General features: G+C 39.5%; 2 long non-coding RNA genes and 1 other non-coding gene across 3 annotated transcripts; 2 read left to right on the forward strand and 1 right to left on the reverse strand.

Moving 5' to 3' along the window:
* The first annotated feature begins 1146 nt into the window (after positions 1–1146).
* Positions 1147–3740, forward strand: LOC127781686 (uncharacterized). Its single transcript, XR_008019048.1, has 4 exons — positions 1147–1277; positions 1359–1617; positions 1695–1806; positions 3685–3740. It is a non-coding gene; the product is annotated as an uncharacterized LOC127781686 (long non-coding RNA).
* Positions 3741–6386: 2646 nt separating this feature from the next.
* On the forward strand, positions 6387–10097 carry LOC127781687 (uncharacterized). The gene is made up of 3 exons (XR_008019050.1): positions 6387–6908; positions 8116–8367; positions 9836–10097. It is a non-coding gene; the product is annotated as an uncharacterized LOC127781687 (long non-coding RNA).
* A 4525-nt stretch (positions 10098–14622) lies between these two features.
* On the reverse strand, positions 14623–14729 carry LOC127783415 (small nucleolar RNA R71). The gene has a single exon (XR_008019319.1). It is a non-coding gene; the product is annotated as a small nucleolar RNA R71 (small nucleolar RNA).
* Positions 14730–23139: the final 8410 nt, after the last annotated feature.

Genomic DNA, 23139 nt, shown 5'->3' on the forward strand with positions numbered 1-23139 from the left:
GAGGTTAACTTCTCCAATTTTGAGAGCCAAAAATTTCCGTTTTAATTTAGGTGATGACCAACTTAAACCATTGCATGATTAAAATTTGAGAACAAAATAAAATCTTTTCATTCCCAACATTAGACTAGAAATGTCATCAAGCATTTGAGCATACATGTGCATAATGCATGCCTAGGCTTGAGTCCATTGTACATTTGGATTTTGGTCTCGCTTTTATAATAGGTCTCATAAGCATAAACTAAAAGGGTTAAAATTACTAAGCAAAACTATAGTTAATCTTGGGTGATAACATGTGGACTTAATATTAAATTCAAATATCATCTTCTCAGTCTAAAAGAAGTTTAATGTAATCCCTATAATAATATTAGATGCAATTATGAAGTGGGAACATATATACAAACAAAGGTCATCCTAATTCTCTAAAATATTTTGTTCAAGATAAAATCATAGAAAAATTTATGTAAACAATGATTAGCACAAACTTATCCTCTGTAATTTTGTTAACACTCAAGTTGATACCTCAAATTAATCAGTCAAAGCAGACAACTAAAAGAAATCAAATTAAATTTTAATCGGCTAAAACCATATTTCATCCAAAAGTACATTTAACTGCACATAAGTGAACATGGGAAATGATTTATTCAAATACTAGATTATTTATCATGAATAAATGTAATATTTCTAGAATTTTACTCTTCTGTTTAAGCCTCTAAAAATTCAATCTAGCTTTCTAATAGCCCATCTTTGTTTAATTTCTGTGAGCAGTCTACCCATTATTTTTAAGTGCAAAAAAAAAAAAGAAATCTAGATATAAACATCTACCACCAGTAAAATCTACACTAATTCTTCTGGTCCACATGTTAAGATATTGAGTTGCAAACTTAGGGGGAAGAAATAATTCCGGAAATTCTTCAAAAACCAATCTCACCCATGTTTCTACCCAGACCTCTCTCTTCCACCTAGTTTACTTTGTCCTGGCCCCACCTGACAGCCACTATAGCTTGCTCCAGCACTGTCAAACTTTTTCTCCACCGCTCCAGCCGATTAAACAGCCGAGAGAGAGATCGTTGGCGGAGGGAGTGCTCGACGCGTGGAGCTGACGTGCCGACGCCGAGCTTCACCCTCAAGGCCTCAACTCCTCTCAGACGCGTCGCCCAGCCACACTCACCATCCCAGAGCCGAAGAATCCGAGAGAGAAGGCCCTCTGCCTCTCCGCTGCTCTCATCTCCATCACAGGCCGCGAGAGAGACGACCGTCGACAGCCTCTCTGAGCCACGGTCATCTCTTCTCGTTTAGTGTTCCATCATCTCCTCTTAATGCCGATTCTATTCCCTCTAATCTCATTCCAAACCATGCAGCCAATCGCCGGGAACGAAAGCCTCGCCGATGACGCCCTGAAGCACGCACCGGAGCGCCGCTGTTTCGTCATCATTGTTGCCTGGCCGAATCCATCTATCTCAAGCCAAGCCGCTGCGCCGTGAAGTTTGCCTCGACTTCCTCTTCAAGACGCCTCAAGAATCACCATCGGAGACACTAGGAGCACGGAGAACACGCCCCTTTTTCCTCGGTGCCGATCTGAACCTACCACCGTCGCTACTGCCGAATCCATCCTCTCCGGTGAGCCATTGCTCGATTCCTCGCACATACACCACCATAGGGACCTCACTAACACTTGATGACTGCATGCATGCCAGTTCTTGGAGCTGTTCAAGCTATCATCGTCGACCCAGAGGAGATTGCCGCCGCCGAGCAGTTGCACGAGTCGCCGTCACCCACCAAGCTTTGCCAGCCTTGTCTAGCATCTCGGTGAGCATCCTGGACTCCTTAGGAAGCACATGCATGCATGTATCTAGCGAAAACGAGGCCCCAAAGCAGCATGCAGTAGCAGCCTAAGCACAGCCGTCACTTAGACCCGCCGCCGGCGCCATTTCCGATGTCCGCTAACCGAAAAAAGTAGAGGAATGGAATCGTGAGAGCGTTATATTCATTTTATCTTTTGACCTCATTCCCAATCGAGCCGCCGGCGAGCTCGCCAAAGGCATGGCCAAGCTCCCAGTCCATCGGGCTGCTGGAGGTTGAAGATGAGGACTGTCCTGTAAATGATCAAAAAAATAGGGTTCAAACTATAAAACTTCAGCCATTTACATGTGGACCCATGGACCTAAATGCAGTTCATATAAAACCCAGGGACCTTTTGTATATTGGTTCAGCCACCCATCGGTGGACCCATGTGTATAAAAATCTGAAAATGCAAAGGAAAAATAACTAAAACATTAAATGTTTAACAGGAAAACACCCAAACTTGAAAAATCCATATAAAATCAAATGTAACTCATTTTGAAATGATTCCAGTTGCTGTAGATTCTTTAAGATATGAACTCTATTTTAGAAATATAAAACTTGACACTCACTGTACAAATAATGTCTCTAAAATTTATCTAAGATAGGTCATACATAAAACATGTACAAACTTATAAAATACATAGAAAATTCATCTCAACTCATTTTGAAACAAAATCAAATTCTACAGATTCATCATCATGCACTCTCTGATTAGGTGAAATAAAAGTAATTACTTACTTTGCATCAAATGCCTCTAAAACTATTATCTCTAGAATGATTAGTTTAGATAAGCTAAAGTTTAGAAATTCATGTAGAACCCAATTTAGCTTCAATTTGAGTAAACTTAAGTTCTGTAAGAACACCAAAACATGTATTTCCATGTTATGAAATAAGATTATATACTTACTGTGTAGTAAAAGTCTCTAAATATTCATATAAGGATTTACTAACATAGAGCAGCCATTAATTTGTAAAACTTGTAGAAAATTCATTTTTAGTCCAAATGAAATGAACCCAGTTTCTATAGAACCAGAAAATAATGAACTTCAACATAGTAAAATAAAATATTCACCTTTTGTACAGGATTGTAGCTCTAATCTTTAAATAGATAACCTAGGAGTTAGACACCTAGTGGTAGTTAAGCAAGGTAATTGTGTTAAGGTATTTAAAATGCACTCTAGCTATGAATAAACCTAAATAAAACTTGATGGACCAGTGGAGCCATAGTTCCTTTCCCATCCACTAAAACTTAGAAGAACTTAGCTCATATAATAATTTCTAGGTTAATATAATGTATTGCTAGTCTAGATCAGAGCACCCCTAGTTTATAAAGTATGAACTATAGTAGTAAAAACCATAAACATGTGAACTAAAAATGTTTTAGTTAACCAAATTACTTCTTTTATTCAACTTAATCAGGAGGTAGCATATTCTGAACCTACAACTCTAGAGTTATGCACATATAAAACACTATACACCTATAACACGTTATAACTACACGTTATAACTTGTAAGATGCATAAAGATTTCATTATAAATCCAAAAATTGTGAAACCAAATGTGTTAGTATTATAAAACACATCTCCACACCCCTTGAAGTCTAATATAATAAAAATCACTTTACAAAAGTATTTTGTAACACTACCTAAGACTATACTACTATAAACCGATAAAACTTCTAAAATTCATAACTCCCAAATGGAATAAGATAAAATAAAAATTCTTTCACCTAAATTCATTTTAAGACCAGTACCTAATCACTGTGCATAAGTCATGCATTTTAGAGCATTTTGCATTTTCAGCTATTTCGGTGTTTAATTGCATAACGTGTCCTTTATCTAGATAATTGCATAATCGGTGAAGGAGTGGATTAGGTGCTAACATTTCTCTGATCAAGGCAAGTTTTCTCTTCCCATCCTTTGAACACATTGAATCCCATGATTTGAGGAATGAAAATATTTGTTTGCAAAGTTGCATGTGAATTTAGACTATATCAGTATTTGAAATTGGGTTAAGGTAGTTATGACCTATTTGCTGCATACCCCACCTTGAATAATTGATCCTCTTGCTGTTTGAACCCCTAGAAATGGTTAGAGTACACTCTTTGTGCTCAAATGGGTTTATATATGCTCTATGTGCAACTACTTGCTTAGCCATGCTTAGAAATATGCAAATGCTCATTCCATCTATAATTAAAATGTGGTTTTGATACTTGAACCTTTGCTGGAATAAAATGAATATGATGGTTATTTGCGAACTAAAATGTGTAAAATGTGATTTTATACTTGGGCGGCAAGTGGTGTGCATATGGTGTTAGTTGCATACCGATAGGGGGAGTGTTTGCCCAAGTCCATAATGACTGAACTTGTGTCACCCATTTAAAGTTATTCGTACATCCACATGTGCTAGTATGGGATGGCCTAACCCGACTAATCTATTTAGGACTAGCCTGGTATTCTGGTAGGCCGGTGTGTATGAGTTTGTATAATTCAGAGGAGCTTCCTATTTACCCCGACGTAGTAGTTTAGGTGACTAAGCGTGTCCAATACAACGGTATTGTGCCACGTGGTGGGTTCCCGTCGTGTCCGCCACCACGGCGTTAAGTTTAAGGCATGGGCCCGCCACTTAACGGTTCTAGGCATATTCCAAGTATGCCTAGGATGGAGGAACACGTATCGTGCTGGTGCAAGGCTAGGCTCTAAGTAGTGTAAAGGCTTCATTATAACCTCTAGACCACATTCAACATGTATAGTGTGGTAGTGCTTTGGCCGGCACAAGACAAACTAGAGTGTTCATATCATGTGGGTAAAGCTGTACAAACTCCACAGAGTCTAAAACTAATCGATTAGCCGTGCTCACGGTCATGAGCGCTTTGGTGAAGTGTCATGAGTATAGACTTTATGTTTTAAAATGTAATCATGTGATATTGGTTTGAAATTGATAAATGTGTTGAGTTGTGTGTGTGAGGTGATATATTATGACTTGTCGTCCAAGGATGACAACAAGAGAGATTGATTATGATGGAATTATGATGAACTTAATATTGAAACTTAAAATTTGTTTTTGTTTTGTTAATTGAAGCATCAACTCCTTTACAAAAGAATTGCGAAACAAAACTTGCTTTATGCTGAAATTGAACTACATATTGCCTTCCTTTGAATATATTCCTTACATGTAGTATGGTAGGATTGACTTGTGCTTGCCAGTACATTAACTTGTTTAATGTACTGACTCTTGCTGTTGATATAATCTTTTGTTTGTAGGTTTAGACTTAGTCTTTGATTGATGCAGGTTCCGATTGCTTCTTCTAGGATGAGAACTTAAATGGGGTATACCCCTAGTCAGTGTGCTTGTGATTGGGTAGTCAAGCTTCCGCTGTTCTCTAATATATTTATTTGGCCGGTCGGTCTACGTAATTATTAAGTTGTTGTAAGTCTTAAGTTTTAAGTTTCTTTCATCTTAGTTGTGTTTGCTATGTATAATCATGCTTAAGATGAAAGTGTGGATCTAGTGCACATCCTGGGAACTAGATTCACATTAGTATGAGTTAGGAATATTTGAGGGGTTGTAGATCTTTAGCCATTTTTGTCAAGTCTGCTAAATGTGTAACACATCTGGTCGCCGCCTTCGAGTGGTTTGACGAGCACGTCTCGGGCTGAAGTTGACTGGCAGGCTAAGGACCCAGTAATGTCTCCAATATTCTTCTCTCGAGGCGTCGGATGTTTCATTATGCTTGTTTGATGACTTGAACTATTCATTTCATCTCTCAAATATAATAGAAGGTCCGGAGAGCCTACGACAGGGCGCTAGATGGATGAGTGCGGGTGGGCGGAGTAGATAAGGACGTGGTCGGCTCACCAGTTCGGCTTGGTTTAGTATAGTGCCAGTTTTTTTTTAAAAAAGGTACATATAATATATTATAGGTGTTAGTTTTTATTTAATATAGGTACCGATTCTTTTAAATAAACTAGCACCTATAGTATAAGTATAAGTACCTTTCTTTTTTGTCTAAAAGCGGCACATGTATTGTTCAAAGTTGTCGGTTCTATATTTTTTTTCATCGCATGGAGATGGGAAAAGGTCTATAGGTGCCAATTTAAATGAACCGGTACTTATGAGCCGTTCACATTGAGGTATTTTATATTAGTGCCCAAAGTTTCAACTCAAATATCTATATATAACATGTATTTGAAATCCTAAACTTTGTACTAAACCATAAAACATTAATTTCTACTTAGAAACCCCAGACTTTCGCCCAAAAACCTTGATAATTTTTTTAACCTGTATTTGATTTTTTTTTCACCTGTAACCATGCTTGGTGATGGTTGAAATGTTAGTATATATGTATATTTTTCTAATATGTACATGTATAAAAAAATATATACACATATAGAAAGTTTATATATATGTATCTATACAAAATATTGTATACATACATATACAAAATATATCAACTTTGTATATGTAACTATTCAAAGTTTGTATACGGGCATTAAAAAAACCAAAAAATACATGTATACAAATACGCATATATAAACTTTATATACGCATATAAACGTATATATTTAAAAAACCTAAAAAGAAAAGGAAAGAAAAAAAGAAAAAAAAAGGCAAAACAACGGAAAGAAAAAACCGAAATAAAAACTCACGCCATACGCCGTCATCCTCCTCTTCGCGCGCGCCACAGGGAGCATCTGATGCGTGAACGAGAAACAACAATTAAAAGCGGCAAGTTTTTTGCTTTGGCTTCACGTTACGGTCTGCTAGGCCATCGTCTGCATGCCACTGTCGCCACGGGACTCTTCTCTAGTCTATAGTCTCTATCTCTAGTCAGACTACTTAAAAAGTCTATAGTGGTGAAGGTGAAGCCAATCTTAACAGACACACGTCTTATTAGCCGTAAGATCGTGAGATCCAATGGTCAGATCGATCATTCGCGCTTCTCCCCCTCCGCCCCCCACCGACGTGACCCCACGCAGAGCAGCAGTCGGTCACCCTGCTGCCACAGAAGGTTGCCAAGAGCCACCGGCGAGGCCTCCCGCTCATCCATCCTGTCCGGGCCACCGGTAAAGCCTCTCTCTTCCCAGTCCATTTCTTCCTTTGCATAATCTGAAATCGAACAGAATAGATGCACAAATTCACATGCTCTGCTTGCACTTTTTGACCCACCAAAAAGTCTGCATTGTGGTTTTGAATTATCAAAATTGATAACTGATTTGCGTATGCTGCACTATTATTGTTGTTCTTAATGAGATCACAGTAATCTTCCTTCCTCAAAATATATTGAGAGTTTGGTGTAATCTGAAACAAATTTAGGTCATCACCAGAAACACACAAATACATAACCGATGCATGGAGAGTACCTCCAAGTATTCATGAGTTCTACAAAATGTGCAGCTAATATATCTATCTCCTAATGGAAAGTATCTTAATCGATGGAATAAACATAGATAATAGTTGCTTGGAGTTCATATTATTTATTCAAAAGGAACATAATGTTGGGATTTGGGAATATCATCAACTTTTCCTGTTTTCAGAGTTAAGTTCAGAATCATTTATTTTAACTCTCTTTTGAATTTTTCATCTGATTTACATGAACAAAATCTTTCCACCCTCATTTAGTTTTAACCATATTTTCTGCATGCCTATTTTCATCCGATACTGGTTTTAATGGGTAGCCCCTATTCTTTTGAAATTACAAATTGAAATTTCAGCCAATAGTGTGTAGAGCTGATACAACTCAATGGCGCTGCAGCATTGCAATAGCACCTTCTGTTTGTTAAGGGCCCCTTTGAATCGCAGGATTGAGAAAACGTAGGAATAGGAAAAACGTAGGATTTTAATAGGAATGTAAGTGCAAAACATAGGATTGTAAAACGCAGGAAAAACATAGGAATGACCGTTTGATTGAACCGCAGGAAAAACACAGGAATTGGATGAGAGAGATAGACTCAAAGGAAAGTTATCAAGAGGTTCTACCTCATGTTAAATTTCCTCCAAAACTTGCATGGGAAGAGGCATTCCATAGGAATTTTATAGGATTTCATAGGATCCATTCTTTTGATTCAAATGGCTATATAGGAAAAATTCCCATAGGAATAAAATCCTCTAAAATTCCTATGAATTTCCTTTGAATCAAAGGGGGCCTAATTTTGTTAATCCTACAACAATTCAGGGGCTTAGAACGGTTATACTACTTATTGAGCCTTTTTTTTTTTTACTGTTTGTAATATGATGCTGGCCTCATGATCAATGAAACCTGCAAATGTGCAGAGCTTCTATCGGCGGCGGCGCCAGCTCCCATTGGCGATAGTGGCAGCCATCGGCCAGTGGGCTCCTATCTGATGCAGTTTCCGTTGGCTGTGGCATAGAAATCCTATTGGCCCCAAGCTCCCGTGGGCGGCGCTGCTGGCTAGCTACCATCGATATGTGGGTTCCTATCATCGTCTCCCATCCTAGGTGCCAACTGACAGCTCTATTGGTGCCCAAGTTCCCCTCAACCTCCTGTCCACAGCGTGGGGGCAGGTATTTCTCTGAATCTAATTTGCACTGCAAATGCAGGTACCATTCAGTGATTGTAATTGATTTGAACTGTGTTCCTGCACTGATTTTCCTCCCCTGTTTGTGGTATGGTTTAGCCGTGATGCTAGCTATCTGTATGCTTACTAAAATGCCTGCAACTTTGTAACAGTGGAAGATTCAAGCTCCCCCTTCCCCACACCAACCCACCCTGACGTGGTGGTTGAAAGATTTCTCGAATTACATTCTACCAAAATTGTGTGATTCTCCTTACATTGTTGCTTCATAGATGTAAAAAAAAATGTCACACAGATGTTCATTCAGTCCCTGCACACAAAAAAAATCAGACAAATGTTCGTGAGATATGTACTGTAGGGATCATATTATAATTGTTGATGGTCTTTGGATTTTTTTTTCTGGCAATGATATTCATCACTTCACCTCAAATTTATTTAATATGACCTAAATCAAATTAAAGCTCAACAGATGTTGGTATTAGATCAGTTTTCGGTGATATTTGCATGGCAATCTTCGGTGATGTTTGCATGACATACTGCAATTGCAAGGCAAAGTTAAATTGAAGTTTCATGATGCTATTCAACGTCTACGCACACTTATGTGTTTGCATTTACTTGATCCTACATATGCGGTGTCACTGAAATAGATTCAAATCTTTATGTGGTGATTTATTAAGTTTTATCTGATCACCGGTTTTACTATTTTGATTACTACTTTCAACCTTTTCTCTTGGCACAGGAGTGCTTACATTAAAAATAGGAACAAAGTAACTGCATATATTTTCAAATGGTTGGAGTTCTATATTTTTACCAGTGCCAGTGATTTCGTGGTAAATATTGGCTTGCAAACGTCATAAACTGTGCATACCTTTCTGCCATCTTTTCCTCAATTTTTATGCATTATATTCTTGCGCATGAAAGCTATAAACGTCCCTGCAAAAATAGATACTACTATAATTTACTCTATTCTTTTCACGTCATGTGCATATGGTCAGGTCAGGACTCAGGAGTAGTGAGATTTTTCCTTGATTTTATTATAGTATAGCTATGCACTCTCCTGGAATGCTAAGGGGATATGTGGGACTTAGGTGTGTTTAGTTCACGCCAAAATTGGAAGTTTGATTGAAATTGGAACAATGTGACGAAAAAGTTGGAAGTTTGTGTGTGTAGAAAAGTTTTGATGTGATAGAAAAGTTGGAAGTTTAAAGAAAAAATTAGGAACTAAACCCAACCTTAATTAAAAGCTGGGGGCATGAGGCTTATTTTCTTCATGTGAATGGCCCCTTCACATAATTCAGAAAAATGGCTACGATCTTGTGTTAAAAAACTTGACTGAAATCTTATTAGTATTTTACAAGTTTGTAGTAATTTGCCAATTTTATGTTCATCAATTCAACAAGATGAGTGGTATGATACTACCATCTGAAATTAAAAGTTGAATTTGCTGCTACTTTCAGATGCAAGAGCAGCATTTGGGGTGTTTCATTCAAGGAACAGAAGCAGCAGAGGTGACACCGTTGATGGAGTCATACATGCTGCTATTGTCAGCGAACGCCGAATCCGGCAACGTGCCGAGGTGAGAGGAAGTGACGACGCATGCACAAAGTTTTGAATATCATAAAAATTGATTATGCTTTGTATATGAGCATCTAAGGGGCAACTATTATGCGGATTATGGATTATGAAAGTTCTTCAAATAAGTTGTTATTTGCATAATCAGTGTGAACAATCTTGATGAGCGGTGTCTTGCTGTTGAGTATGTCCTTGAGATAACGGTCGTATGTTGGCACTTGCATGCCTCATACTAGTTTGACTTGAATTCCGGATGTTTTATTTTTCAAAATGATAAATTGAAAGTTTCTCATTTCATATAAATTTCTACTAGAGCAAAAAAATATGCTATCATGATTAAACCATATACATTTTGGTTACTTGTTATTCCATTGAACTCTTGTGACTTGTGTAGATACTTTTCATGCTCTATGATCAAGATCATACATCCACATATATGCACATGCTAAACTCCTACATTGGAAGCTAAGCAATATTCCATTCCATTCCCATTTTTACCATCAAAATAAATTCTCCATGCTTTCATGTGCTTTCTTCTCCTAAAAAAATATCCTTTTAAAAAAAAGAAGCGAAAGACATGGTTATGAAAAAAAAAGTTATGCTCCTTCAAGCATGAGCATTATGTTGATATATATATATATACATATATATATATACATATATATATATATATATACATATATATATATACATATACATATATATGGAAAAAAGTACGAATTACCCCCTGAATTATTGGGTGAGTATGAATTACCCCTAAACCCAAAAACCGGATATTTTTCACCCTTAACTATCGATACCGGATGAAAAACCCCCCCGAGCAGCTTTGCAAGTGGTTTTGGTCTACGTGGCAGTCAAGTCAGCAATTTTTTTTATTAAAAAAAAATAGGGCCCACCTGTCAGATATTTCTTCTCTCTATCTCTTTCCCTCTCACGTCCCTCTCTCTCTCATTAGATGCCGGTGCCTGCGGCTCACACGCCGGCGGCAGCGAGCGCCTCCTCCGCCGCCCAAGCTCCGCGGGCCGCCGTCCTCGGCTCGTTCCGCCGCCTTCTCCACCTCCCCGAGCTCCATCCTCCGCCGCTCCCTCCACTGCCCCTCCTCCCGCCGCTTCGAGCTCTGCCGCCCCCTCCACTGCCCCCTCCTCCCGCCGCCCGAGCTCCGCCCATCGCCGTCCTCGGCTCGCTCCGCTGCCCCCTCCACCTCCCCGAGCGTCAGGCGTCCCCTCCGTTGCCTCGACGAGCCGCACGCCCCCAGCTATGGGCGCCCCCTCCGCCACCCCGGCCTCCATCCTCCGCCGCCTCCTCCTCCCGTTGCTCCGAGCTCCGCCGCCCCCTCCTCCGCCGCCCCGAGCTCTGCTGCCCCCTCGCTCCTAAGCTCCGCTCACTGTCGTCCCGAGCATCAGTGACTGCGGGCGGCCTCTTCCTCGCCACCCACTCCACCCTCACCGTCGTTCTAAGCGCCGGTGGCTGCGTGCGCCGTCTTCGCCGCCGCCCACTCTGCCCACCATCGTCCGAGCTCCTCCCACTGTCCCGAGCTCCACCGCTCCAAGCTCTGCTCGCCGCTGTCCTCAAGGTGAGGGAGGGAGAGAGAGGATTTTGGAGAGAGATAGAGTGGTGAGGAGTGAAAGAGAGGGTGAGAAACTGATGTGTCGGTCCCGCTAATTTAAAATGAAAAGAATTATTGACTGGGCTGCCACGTGTACCAAAACCGCTTGCAAAGCTGCTCGGGGGGGTTTTTCATCCGGTATCAATAGTTGAGGGTGAAAAATGACTGTTTTTCAGGTTTAGGGGGTAATTCATACTCACCCAATACTTCAGGGGGGTAATTCGTACTTTTTCCTATATATATGTATATATATATATATATATATATATATATATATATATATATATATATATATATATATATATATATATATATATATATATATATATATATATATATATATATATATATATATATATATATATATATATACCCTCTCCTAATCAATAAAAGAAGGATTTTTGGGAGAAGAAAGTAAGCACAAAGGAGAAGCTTTTTCTTTATTTTCCTTCATATACCACTTTCATCATACACCACACACACATTTTGCATGATCTTGATCTTAAGTATGTTTAGTTATCTGCTTTAGTCTAAGTTTTTGACTTAGTAATAAATGTGAATGCAAGTATGCCATGTTTGATCCCTACTGAGCTCTACATATTAAAACCTTAGAGTAAGAATAAAAAGGCAACAATTGGTGAGGAACTTGGCTTTCTTTTACAAAATCATTTGAAAACATCCGGAATAAGAGTTGAATAAAGGCTGGGTGATTGGTGCTCTAATTGCTGTTCTGTCTTTCAACCGCTCAAGGCAAGGAAAAGCAGTGTCTCGTGGGAATCAGGGGTAAGGGTAAGCCACCGTGTCAAACATTATTTAATCTGAGAGAGAGTACATACCTTGCACCTGTATCTTTGAGATATGCAGCATAGTAGCAACTCCTGATCAACAACCAAGTCTTTGTTTCCTTTCGTCCTTCACTCGGGACGAGAAAATGTTCAAGCTTGGGGGGTTGTGTTGACGGTCGATATCGATCAGTTTCGACCGTCAATATTACCAAAATAGAGGAGAACTAGTGATGCTTGCAATGCATATATTTGTTAGAATAATAATATTCCACTAGTATTAGGTATACTAACCTTTTACAGAGAATGACCATAAAGTGGAGGAGAATCAACATCAACACAGACTATAGATCAATCGGACGATGTCGAGAACCAGACTTATGTATGAATGGGCCAAGAACTCAGAATTGACACGAAAAACTGGGCCAAAATTCACAAGTCTGCGAAGAGAAGCAACAGAGGAGGCCGCTAGCCGAAATTGGGCTGGATTGGGCCGGCCCCAGGTTCGGCCGAACCCCCTTAGCGCCATCTGATCCAAGGCTTCGCCGGACGGTGTGGATTAGCCCCCAATGACGGTTGGAAGGTATTTCCGACCATTCCAACCATCACAACCGTCATTGGGAGGCTATAAAAGGAGTTGCCATTCTCACTTCACTCACACACCTCAAGCAATAGCTCTCTCATTTCTCTCAAGTTTAGTTTAGTAGTATCTAGCTGGTAAAATAGGAATAGAGTAGAGTTCGGGTATGGCTCTAGTAGCTTTTCTCTTCTCTTTTGTAAGCTTTGTACTTTTATTAAAATACTCTTCTATATACATTTATGGTATTGAAATACTTTCCGAGTATATGAGTACCAACTTTACATTATGTTCATGTTATACTGAATATACGGCTAGCTTATCTGTGAGATGCTTTGGTGCGGGTATAATGTTTGCTTATGCAATTACTCTATGTCATGACGATGATATTGGAGTAGTATCTGGTAGTTTAGACGTGGTGTCTAGATTACGGCATATCATTATTTAGGGTTATATATTGCGGATGAGAGGTGGGCCGCTGATGGTGATAGCTCAGTATGGGTATTCCTCCGCGCCGGTATATAATCCTAAGTTAATTCCCTGGGGAGGGTATTCCTCCGTATTTAGCCCCGGTTGTATGGTTATGATGGGCTGTCATAAGGAACTCGGCAGTCAGGGGTGGCTTCTCGAAGTACCAGGAGGGCATCGGATAGAGGGTATTAGCTAGTATATCGGTTAACTAGAATGTATGTATACTATGTATATTAGAAGTATAGGAATAGAATTTCTCTCTCTTTTCTTTCCACTTAGCTTAGATGATATATTATGAGAATGAGTAGTTAATGCTTGTGTGTTACTCTACCCTTGGATTATGTTTAACCCCTGCTTAGAATATGATTATCACAAGTAATATATAAATTATTAGTCGAGTTCTCTCTACATGATCTTCCCACGGGATAAAATAAATACGATACTCTTGGAATATTCTCGGGTGAAATGCTACAATGGTATATCCGTGCGCTTGCGGATGAACTCTGTAACCATAATATACCAGAAATATTTCTGCGTCATTGCTGGGAATTATATTTCTAGTAATGTCGTTAAGAAATACCAACAAGCATTTCTGGCGCCGTTGCCGGGGATGATTCATAATAGAGATTACTTGAACTAGTACTTTATATTTACCTCTATATAATCATTTTCCTTTGCAGGCTAACCTTGGTTGTTTTCGCTTTTGTTGTAAAAACAGGGTAGTGCATGACTGGTTTCAACTTGCCAGTAAACTTCAAAGAAAATTTAGAAGCTTTCTTCCGGAGCGTCAGGCCGCGAGTCATTGCTCCGCACAAAACTCTACCGATAGAGGAACCAGCCATACCAGCGCCACCGACCTTCAAGACTATGGCTAACAAGACTCTCCACGAGTTCGCTGCCCCCTCTGCTGACAATGTGGCCATTGGGCCGCAGGTCAACATAGGGGACGTGGATTTCGACTTGAAGTCCAGCCTCATCACGATGGCGCAGGCTAGCCCGTTCTATGGCAAGCCTAATGAGGAGGATGCCAATGCTCATCTGCAACAGTTCCTGGAGATCTGTAGCACGCACACCATCAAGGGCGTCAGTCCCGACGCCGTCAGGCTACGACTGTTTCCTTTCTCCCTTCTCGTTAGAGCAAAGCAGTGGTTCTATGCCAACCATGCTACTGTCAATACCTAGGACAAATGCTCTACGGCATTCCTCTCGAAATTCTTCCCGATGGGCAAGACCAATGCCCTTTGTGGAAGGATTTTCAATTTCCAGTAGACAAGGGATGAGTTCATTCCGGAAGCATGGGAGCGTCTGCAGGAGTACGTGGCCGCCTGTCCTCATCATGGGATGGACGACTGGCTGATCCTGCAGAACTTCTACAATGGACTCACCCCGCTGTCCCGCGATCACCTGCACGCGACAGCTGGAGCAGCTTTCTTCTCTAAAACGGTTCAAGGAGCCGTTGATCTAATAGAGAAGATGGTCTCCAACATGGGTTGGAGCGAGGAACGATTCCAGACCCGTCAGCGAGGCATGCACACCGTCAAGGAGACGAAGTTACTTGCTGCCAAGTTGGACCTCCTCATGAAGCGATTGGACGACCACGAGAAACGGCCACAAGGCACCGCCAAGGCCTTGGACTCTCACGTCACATGTGAAGTCTGCGGCAACACAGGTCATTCTGGGAATGACTACCCGAAAACCCGTGAGGAGGCGATGTACATGGGCAACAATAACGGGTACCGTCCACAAGGAGGTCAGGGGTGGAACCAACCACGCCCATATTATCAAGGAGGTAACAACAACGGTAATTTTTCTAACCAGCCCTCCTTGAAGGATCTCGTTTTTGTGCAAGTTCAAACCACTGATGCATTAAGCAAAAAGCTTGCTGCCAATGATAAGATCATAGAAAACATTAATGTCAAATTAGATGGCTTTGCTTCTGCTTTTCAAAATCAGCTGAGCTTTAATAAAATGCTAGAAAGCCAGCTAGCTTAGTTAGCATCTTTAGTCCCTGCAAATGAAACTGGGAGGATTCCGGGGCAGCCTGACTCCTCCATTGAAATTGTCAAGGCGATCACGACGAGGGGAGGTAAGTCCACTCGTGATCCGCCATATCCAAACCCTACAGGAACCAATGGGATATCAAAAGAAGCGCCGTCTAATGACTCGGCTGACAAGGAAGTTCAGCCAGAAAAGACAGTGCCGCAGGAGTACTGCGACACATGGTTGCTGCCGTTCCCTCAACGGAGTAGGAAACCGTCAGTGGACGAGCAGTTTGCTCGTTTTGTTGAAGTAATCCAGAAGATCCACATCAACGTGCCATTGTTGGACACCATGCAAGTGCCAACATACGCCCGTTATCTCAAGTACATACTCAACAACAAGAGACCGCTCCCAACAACGGAGGTGGTCACGCTGACGGAACAATGCAGCAACATAATACTCCACAAGCTCCCGGAGAAGAAGAAAGATCTGGGGTGTCCTACGATCGCCTGCTCGATCGGGCACAACAGTTCGACCAGGCCTTGTGCGACCTGGCTGCCAGTGTCAGCGTCATGGCAAAAGACGTCTTCGACAAGCTCAACTTCATGGTGTTGGCACCAACACCAATGCGCCTTCAGCTAGCTAATTCGTCAGTCCGTTACCTGGCAGGGATAGCGGAGGATGTGCTAGTTAAGATACGGGATTTCTTCATCCCGGTTGACTTCGTGGTGCTGGATATGGATATGGGAAAAGAGACGCCGCTCATCCTGGGGCACCCGTTCCTCAGCACCGCAGGAGCCAACATTGATGTGGGAACAGGGAGTATCCGTTTCCACATCAACGGGAAGAAAGAGAAGTTTGAGTTTCAACCGAGGACGGAACAATGCTCCATGGTCAGGATAAAGTACGGGCCAAACCCACAGAATATTCAAGAGGTAGAAGTGGAGCCACCCAAAATGGACAGCCTGGTGAAATTCATGCAGAATTTCCTGGAGAAGGAAACAACAATGCCAAGGAACCGTTGTTGGAAGACGCCGGTAAAACCACCCATACCGGCTAAGAAGCTAGAGCTGCTGGCTCAGAAGAAGCCGCCGTCCGCACCTAAACCAAGGAAGGTGTGGAAGGAGAAGCCAAAGACGCCCGCTCCATCACCTCCGGAGACGGGTGGAAAATCCACGAACTAAATCAGAAGGAGGTACAGTCTTGTACGTCAGACTTTAAATGACGCAACCCTCACCAACAGGGAAATTGGTATGTATCCGCATATTTGCTTTCAACAATTTGAATTTCTGCATCAACACATGTTTGAATTTCAAAATTGCATCTAGGATTTTTGAATTTTGAGGAAATTTCTTCAAATGAATTTTTCAGAGCAAACCAAAATAAAATTTTCAGGCGGCGATTTCGTTCTCGTTCTCGTCGTCTCAGGCGACAAGGCGGCGATTTCACCCAGCGATGCGGTTGTTTCTTCCGGTGTGATATTCTACAACTCTGGCGACAACTGTTATGACACAACGCTTTGCTCAGTTGCATTAGAACATGATGCGGTGGCAATTTTTCCAATAAGTACTTTCCTCTCTCTTCATCCTCTTTATTTTATTTCGGCGACGCGTGCGTGACGAGGTTGCTTGCGATGTAGTTCGTTGACTCATTCCGTTTAGATGTATACTTAGTGTTAGGGATGTGTAGTCTTAATCATATATCCGATTTTCTATTTGTTTTGTTGCTAGATTCCGTTATTTTGTTGTATTTAGTTCCCTTTAGTTTCAGTTTTGAGTACTTTTGCGATGCATGTTTCTGTTTCTGTGGATCCCTATGTTTTCAAATCAATTTTGCTTTGGTGTATTGATTTTGATATGGATATGTTTGTTGTTTTTTGTGCCTAGATTTTGTACTATGTGTTGTTTTCATTTCTACAAAATATATTCACATCTAGATTTGCCATTTGGTTACTAGGCCGAGATATTGCCGGTGAACTAGATCTGTGCTTAAGTTTCATTTAGATCTATGCTTGTGGTTGCTTTTGCTTGTATGAACTAGATCTGAGGTTAAGTTTACTTCATTTAGATCAGTGCTTTTATTTTCTTTTCCTTGTGTGAACTAGATCTCTGCTTTTGTTCATTTATGCGCACACTATTGTCTTTGTAGGAACAATATGTTAGTTTATTTAATGTTTTTTTCAACTTATTGTTCGGATTCATTTGTTCAATTATTTGTTATTTCAGTAGTTAGAATTCTAGTTAGTTATGAAGCTATTAGCATATTAAGTTATTTGTCGTTTGTTATTTGTTATTTTGTTTTGTCTTTGTATCTAGAAGTTGAGTACTAGCAGTCACATATTTTGTAGATTAGTTAGAACTATAATTATGTAAAGAATAAAATCCAAATAGGTGAAGATGGCACTAGCAGTCATTTTTTTAGACTAGTCCATTTTCATTGAATAGTCTACAAGATAAATCCTTCTCAAATGCTTATATTTGAATATCTAGATCCTTAGTGAATTTGTGTTCCCTTTTTTGTTTTTGAAACACTGTGCCTTTACTAATTTTGGGTGTTGAGCTTAGGTAGGTGCTAGCTTGCAGCTGCACTGTCACAGCAAATGTTTAGTTGTTTGTTACTGCAGCTGCACCTGCACTGCCAGCTCAAAATTTACTAGCCCCTTAGTTTATTTCTTGATTGTAACGTGATCACTATTTTACTTGTCACTTTTTATATCTTATTTGACAGATGGGTAATCAAAAGCATTCACAATTGGACCCATCTAGTGAGATGTTATTAGATAAGAACTCAAGTTTTGATCCTTTGTATGATAAAGATGATTCTCTCAGTAATTTTGTTGATGTAAGTAATAATTGAATAGAAATCAATTTTATATATGTTCTGCCTATTTTAATTGCCCTTTTCTTTGTAGGAACCAAGTCTTCACATTTACACACAAGTTAGTGAACATTCTCATGAGATATCTACTAACCACCTTTTGAGGAAATTGATAAGGAAGTTGAGTAAAGCTAGTAGCAATGATAATGATAATAAGAAGCTAATTTTCCTTTTTTGCCCCAATATTTGTATCTAATTTTGATTAAGAAGTCTTACACAACCATGTGCTAAATTTACTTTTTTCTGTTATTTTTCTATTGTTAACTTCTGATATCATGTTATTTGGATTGAAAAATCTCTATATTTGTGTGAACTATTGTTTTGTTGTTTTTGGTACATAATGAATTGTCTTGTTAAATCTAATTACTGTATGATTATGAGTACTATTGTCATCTGAATAAAGAATTTATCTGTTATTATTACCTTTTTGTTCTTTCAGCTAAATAGTTAGAACTTCTTTTTATCACACATTTACGAAACTTTTTATCTTCTTTCAGAAAAGAAAATGGGAAGATGTTGATTCCGAAGTTGATTTGTGCGTAAATAAAGCTTTGATAGTGTCGGCGTTGTAGATCACGACTACAGTATTTGCAGAGTATAGGGATCGTTGGTGCTCGGATATACGCGAAATTGAGGTAAAGAGACGGAGACAAGGATTTTTATACAGGTTCGGGCCCCTTAACTGACATGTAATAGACCTGCTCATGTTGGCCGAAGACGGCGTTGCTCTTATTCATCAGAATCACATAGGTACAATATTCGAGATAACCTATCTAGTCGTCGTCGACTTGACGGCATAGAACACCACACGTAGTTGACAATGGGGTAGTCTTGCTCCTCGAATATGAACTCGGCGAGATCAGAGATAGCGCTAGATCCCTTTTGTCGGCCTTCGCGGCTCCAGATTGGGTATGTCTAGGCTTATCTCTGATGTCGATGTTTAGCGATGTGCATTGGTGTCTATTTTTACTGGGCGTCTCTTGGGCTCTGCCCCTCTCCTCCTAGGGGGTCTTATATTTATACCCACAGATGTCCCCATGTTCAAGTAGAACTAGGAAGACAAATATGGATACGAATCGAGTAGTCCTATTAATTTCCATGTAGAACTCTGCTTCACCTTTCTTATTCAGAAAACCTTTTGTATATGAGGCATGATTCCATGTAAGACATGGTATATGGTGGGCCCCACCGGGCTTAACCCAAGACTATTGGGTCTGCGTTATCCATAACACTGACAGCTAGATATAAACAAAAGCTGAAATTATATTGTCATGAATTGAAGGTATTTATATTTGAACTACATGCATTATCCTATTTCTTCTGATGTCTTTTTTTAGTTGTAATTTTTTTTTACTTCCATTTTTTTAGGCAAATATGTGAAAATTGACTAGAAGTCTGGTTATCCCTTCACTAGATTTTCAGTAAAATATTTATCAGAAGTTATTTGTTCTTTATCTCCTCATCACATGTCAGTCATTGAGCTATCTTGCTTTCGATGCTTGCTACATTTTGACAAATATTTTGTGCCCAGTGAGTTTGCTTTCTGGATTGCCAAACAGGTAGATGTCAAATCTTGCGATATCATTATTGGAGACAATGTAATACCATTAAATAAAGAATATGTACATGTTGTTCTTAGATTACCTATTGGAGGGATTTCTATCAAATCAAACTTTGAATCTGGCAAGAAAAAGATTCTTGATACATTTGGATTAACTTCAATACCCCATGTTAAATTCTTTGGAGACAAGTTGATTAAAGATGAGAACTTTTGTCATAGTGAAATACTTATATGTTTCATGATGGTCTGCTTGAATTGCTTTTTCTATCCAAATTCTTCATTCAATGCAAGCATCAAATATCTCAGTGCTTTTGAAGATGTTGCTTGTATTGATAAGCTAGATTGGTGCAAGTTGGTTTTCGATTGCTTGATGGGTCATATAAGCAAACTGGAAAAATCAAAAACATTTGGTGGTTGCCTCTACTACTTGACTGTAAGATTCAATTCAATTTTTAAATTGTTCTACTGACTTGTTTTCCGTTATATTATGTTACCTAATAGTTTTTTTTCTATTTTTTTAAATTAGGTCAATTATTTGGATTTTCTAAACTTCGGTTGGATCACTAGATTAGATCGCTTCTCAGGCGTTGGATGAACAAAACACAACAGTCACCACATGAAGCCTATCTATTTTGATCCTGGCCCAATTTCATAGTGAATGACTTAGGGTTTCTTCTTTGATCGGTGGGGTCTCCTCCTATAGTTGTAGACCAGTTGTTTTGCATTTTGCATTGCGTATATGTATGTATCACACACAAAAGCCATTAGGATGATGCATACGATGTGTGGTTTAGCTTCAGCACAATTCTTTTTTTAAAACATTTCTAAGCAGATATCGAATGAGTGAGGTAGCTCATTGGCTTGAACAACATATTCATCTTAGAGCATAGTTCTCTTTTACAACAACAATTCAGATTTAAAGTGTCAGGTTTACTATGGTAATTTTATTTTCCCACTATTATTCACAACTTATAGCACGGATTCCACATGAAAAGAAAACTAGCTACTAAAGTTACTCCCTTGTAGATAGCACCATGAGAAGGATATGGTTCTTTGTCGTAGATTTAAAGGTAACCGTATTATCCATTTGTGAATATTTCGAAAAAGAGAAGCATGTGCTTCCAATAGCTACATATTTGATGAGAATTGAGAGTGTAGTAATGCATATTATTGGACGAAATATAGCTGGAAACCATGCAAATCACATATGTTGTATTACAAAACATTCTCTGACCTTCTGTAGCTCACATTTTGTTGTCTTTGCTCACCTGAAGCCGATACCAAATTATCTTATTGAAGCACACAGTTTCTTGCCTTGCATATATACAAAGTTGTTTTAGTATACCACCGCAACGCGCGGGATATCAACTAGTTATACTTTTTAAAACATCCAAATAATATGATGCCCCCCTCTCTCTCTTGTACACCCTCTATGCATGCATGCATAAAAGCAATTAGCAATATTTATTGTACACCCTCTATGCATGCATGCATAAAAGCAATTAGCAATATTTATTAAGTATTACAATGATTTTTTACTAAATTATTTATCAGATCCATGATTTGGTTGCATCATTTTATTCGTTGCAATTAAATCTTTATAACAAGATCTCATATGGTTGCATTCTGATAAAAACAATATATATGTTTCACACCATCAAAAATGGTTGTTTCATGCATGAGAAAGAAATGTTTCAACGTGTGTTGGACTATGTTGCACAATCAAGTTTTTTTAATATATCTTTTTAATTGTTGCACATCATATTATTTGGATGTTTCAACAAGTATGTTCTAATGTTTCACTAGTTAATATTTAAATGTTGCATGTGGTGTTCTTCATGTGTTTCACTAAGGGTCCCTTTGAATCGAAGGATTTTACATAGGAATTTCATATGATTCAAATCCAATAGGAATATTTTCTATGTGGCCATTTGATTCAAATGATTGAAACTTTCCAAATCCTATAAAATTCCTATGGAATGGCAGGATATAGATTTTGAAGGCAACTTAGCAAGAGTTCCAACCTCTTGGAAAATTTCCTTTGAGTAAACCTCTCTCATCCGATTCATGTTTTTCATGATTCATGTTGGTATTTCTTAACGACATTACTAGAAATATAATTCCCAGCAATGGCGCAAAAATACTCGTGGTATATTATGGTTACATATTTCATCCGAAAGCGTACGGATATACCATTGTAACATTTCACCCGAGAGTATTCCAAGGGTATCGTATTTGTTTAATCCCATGGGAAGATTATAATAGAGAAAAGCATACTAATAATTTATATGTTACTTGTAATAACCAAAGTCTAGGTAGGAGTTAATATAGTCCAAAGGGTAGAGTGACACTAAGAGAAGCATTTATACTCTCATTCATAATTATCTAAATTAAGTGGAAAAAAGTAGAAAGATTTGATTCCTATACTTCTAGTATACATACATATTATACATGCGTCCTAGTTATATAATTACTTAGCTAATACCCTCTTTCCAATGCCCTCCTGTTGCTTTGAGAAGCCACCCCTGATTGCCGAGTTTCTTACAACAATCCGTCATGACCATCCAATTAACCAGGGCTAAATACGAAGGAGTACCCTCCCAAGGAAATTAACTTAGGACTATATACACGCGTGGAGGAATTCCCGTACTGAGCTGTCACAATCAGCGGCCCACCTCGCTTTTGCAGCATATAACCCCAAATAATGATATCCAGTAATCTAAACACCATGTCACGCCCAGAAAAATACCTTTTCCCGAATGCTAGTGTAATAATCCCCATCCCAGGAAAAGCCGGGGTACACCACACAAACATGATACAAAAGACACATCTTTATTATATCGATAATATTTTTATTATTACAAAGGCACTTAAGGCCTGACAAACAGAAATAAACTGCAGTGGACTAGCGGGCCTACGGCTCCATCTTCACAGGCACTCAACTGGGGTATAAGCCGAGACTCTACCCAGGACTTCTTCTCCGAAGCTTATCTTACTGAAGGGGGGAAAGATAGAGCAAGAATGAGTACAACCACAGGACTTAGCAAGTCACACCGGGAGATGCATAATTAATGCAAGGGGGTACAAGTAGTAATAATATAGGGTTTGGTTTTGCAGTAAACAGCATTTAAAAGTCACTTAGTTGCCCAAAGCTATTTTGTAAAGACGATCCTAGAGCTACACAGTATTATTAATCAAGGCAGTGAACCCACACGAACCTGCCATAACCCAAAGCCTACGATGATTTAGACCGAACTGGCAACCAACCCTGGTACCAGCTTGTCCCAAGCCAACCCAGGTAGGGCTGTCAAAAAAGCTCGAGGCTCGTGAGCTGC

The sequence above is a fragment of the Oryza glaberrima genome, chromosome 8 (assembly GCF_000147395.1).
Source record: "Oryza glaberrima chromosome 8, OglaRS2, whole genome shotgun sequence".
In the NCBI taxonomy this organism is placed as follows: Eukaryota; Viridiplantae; Streptophyta; class Magnoliopsida; order Poales; family Poaceae; genus Oryza; species Oryza glaberrima.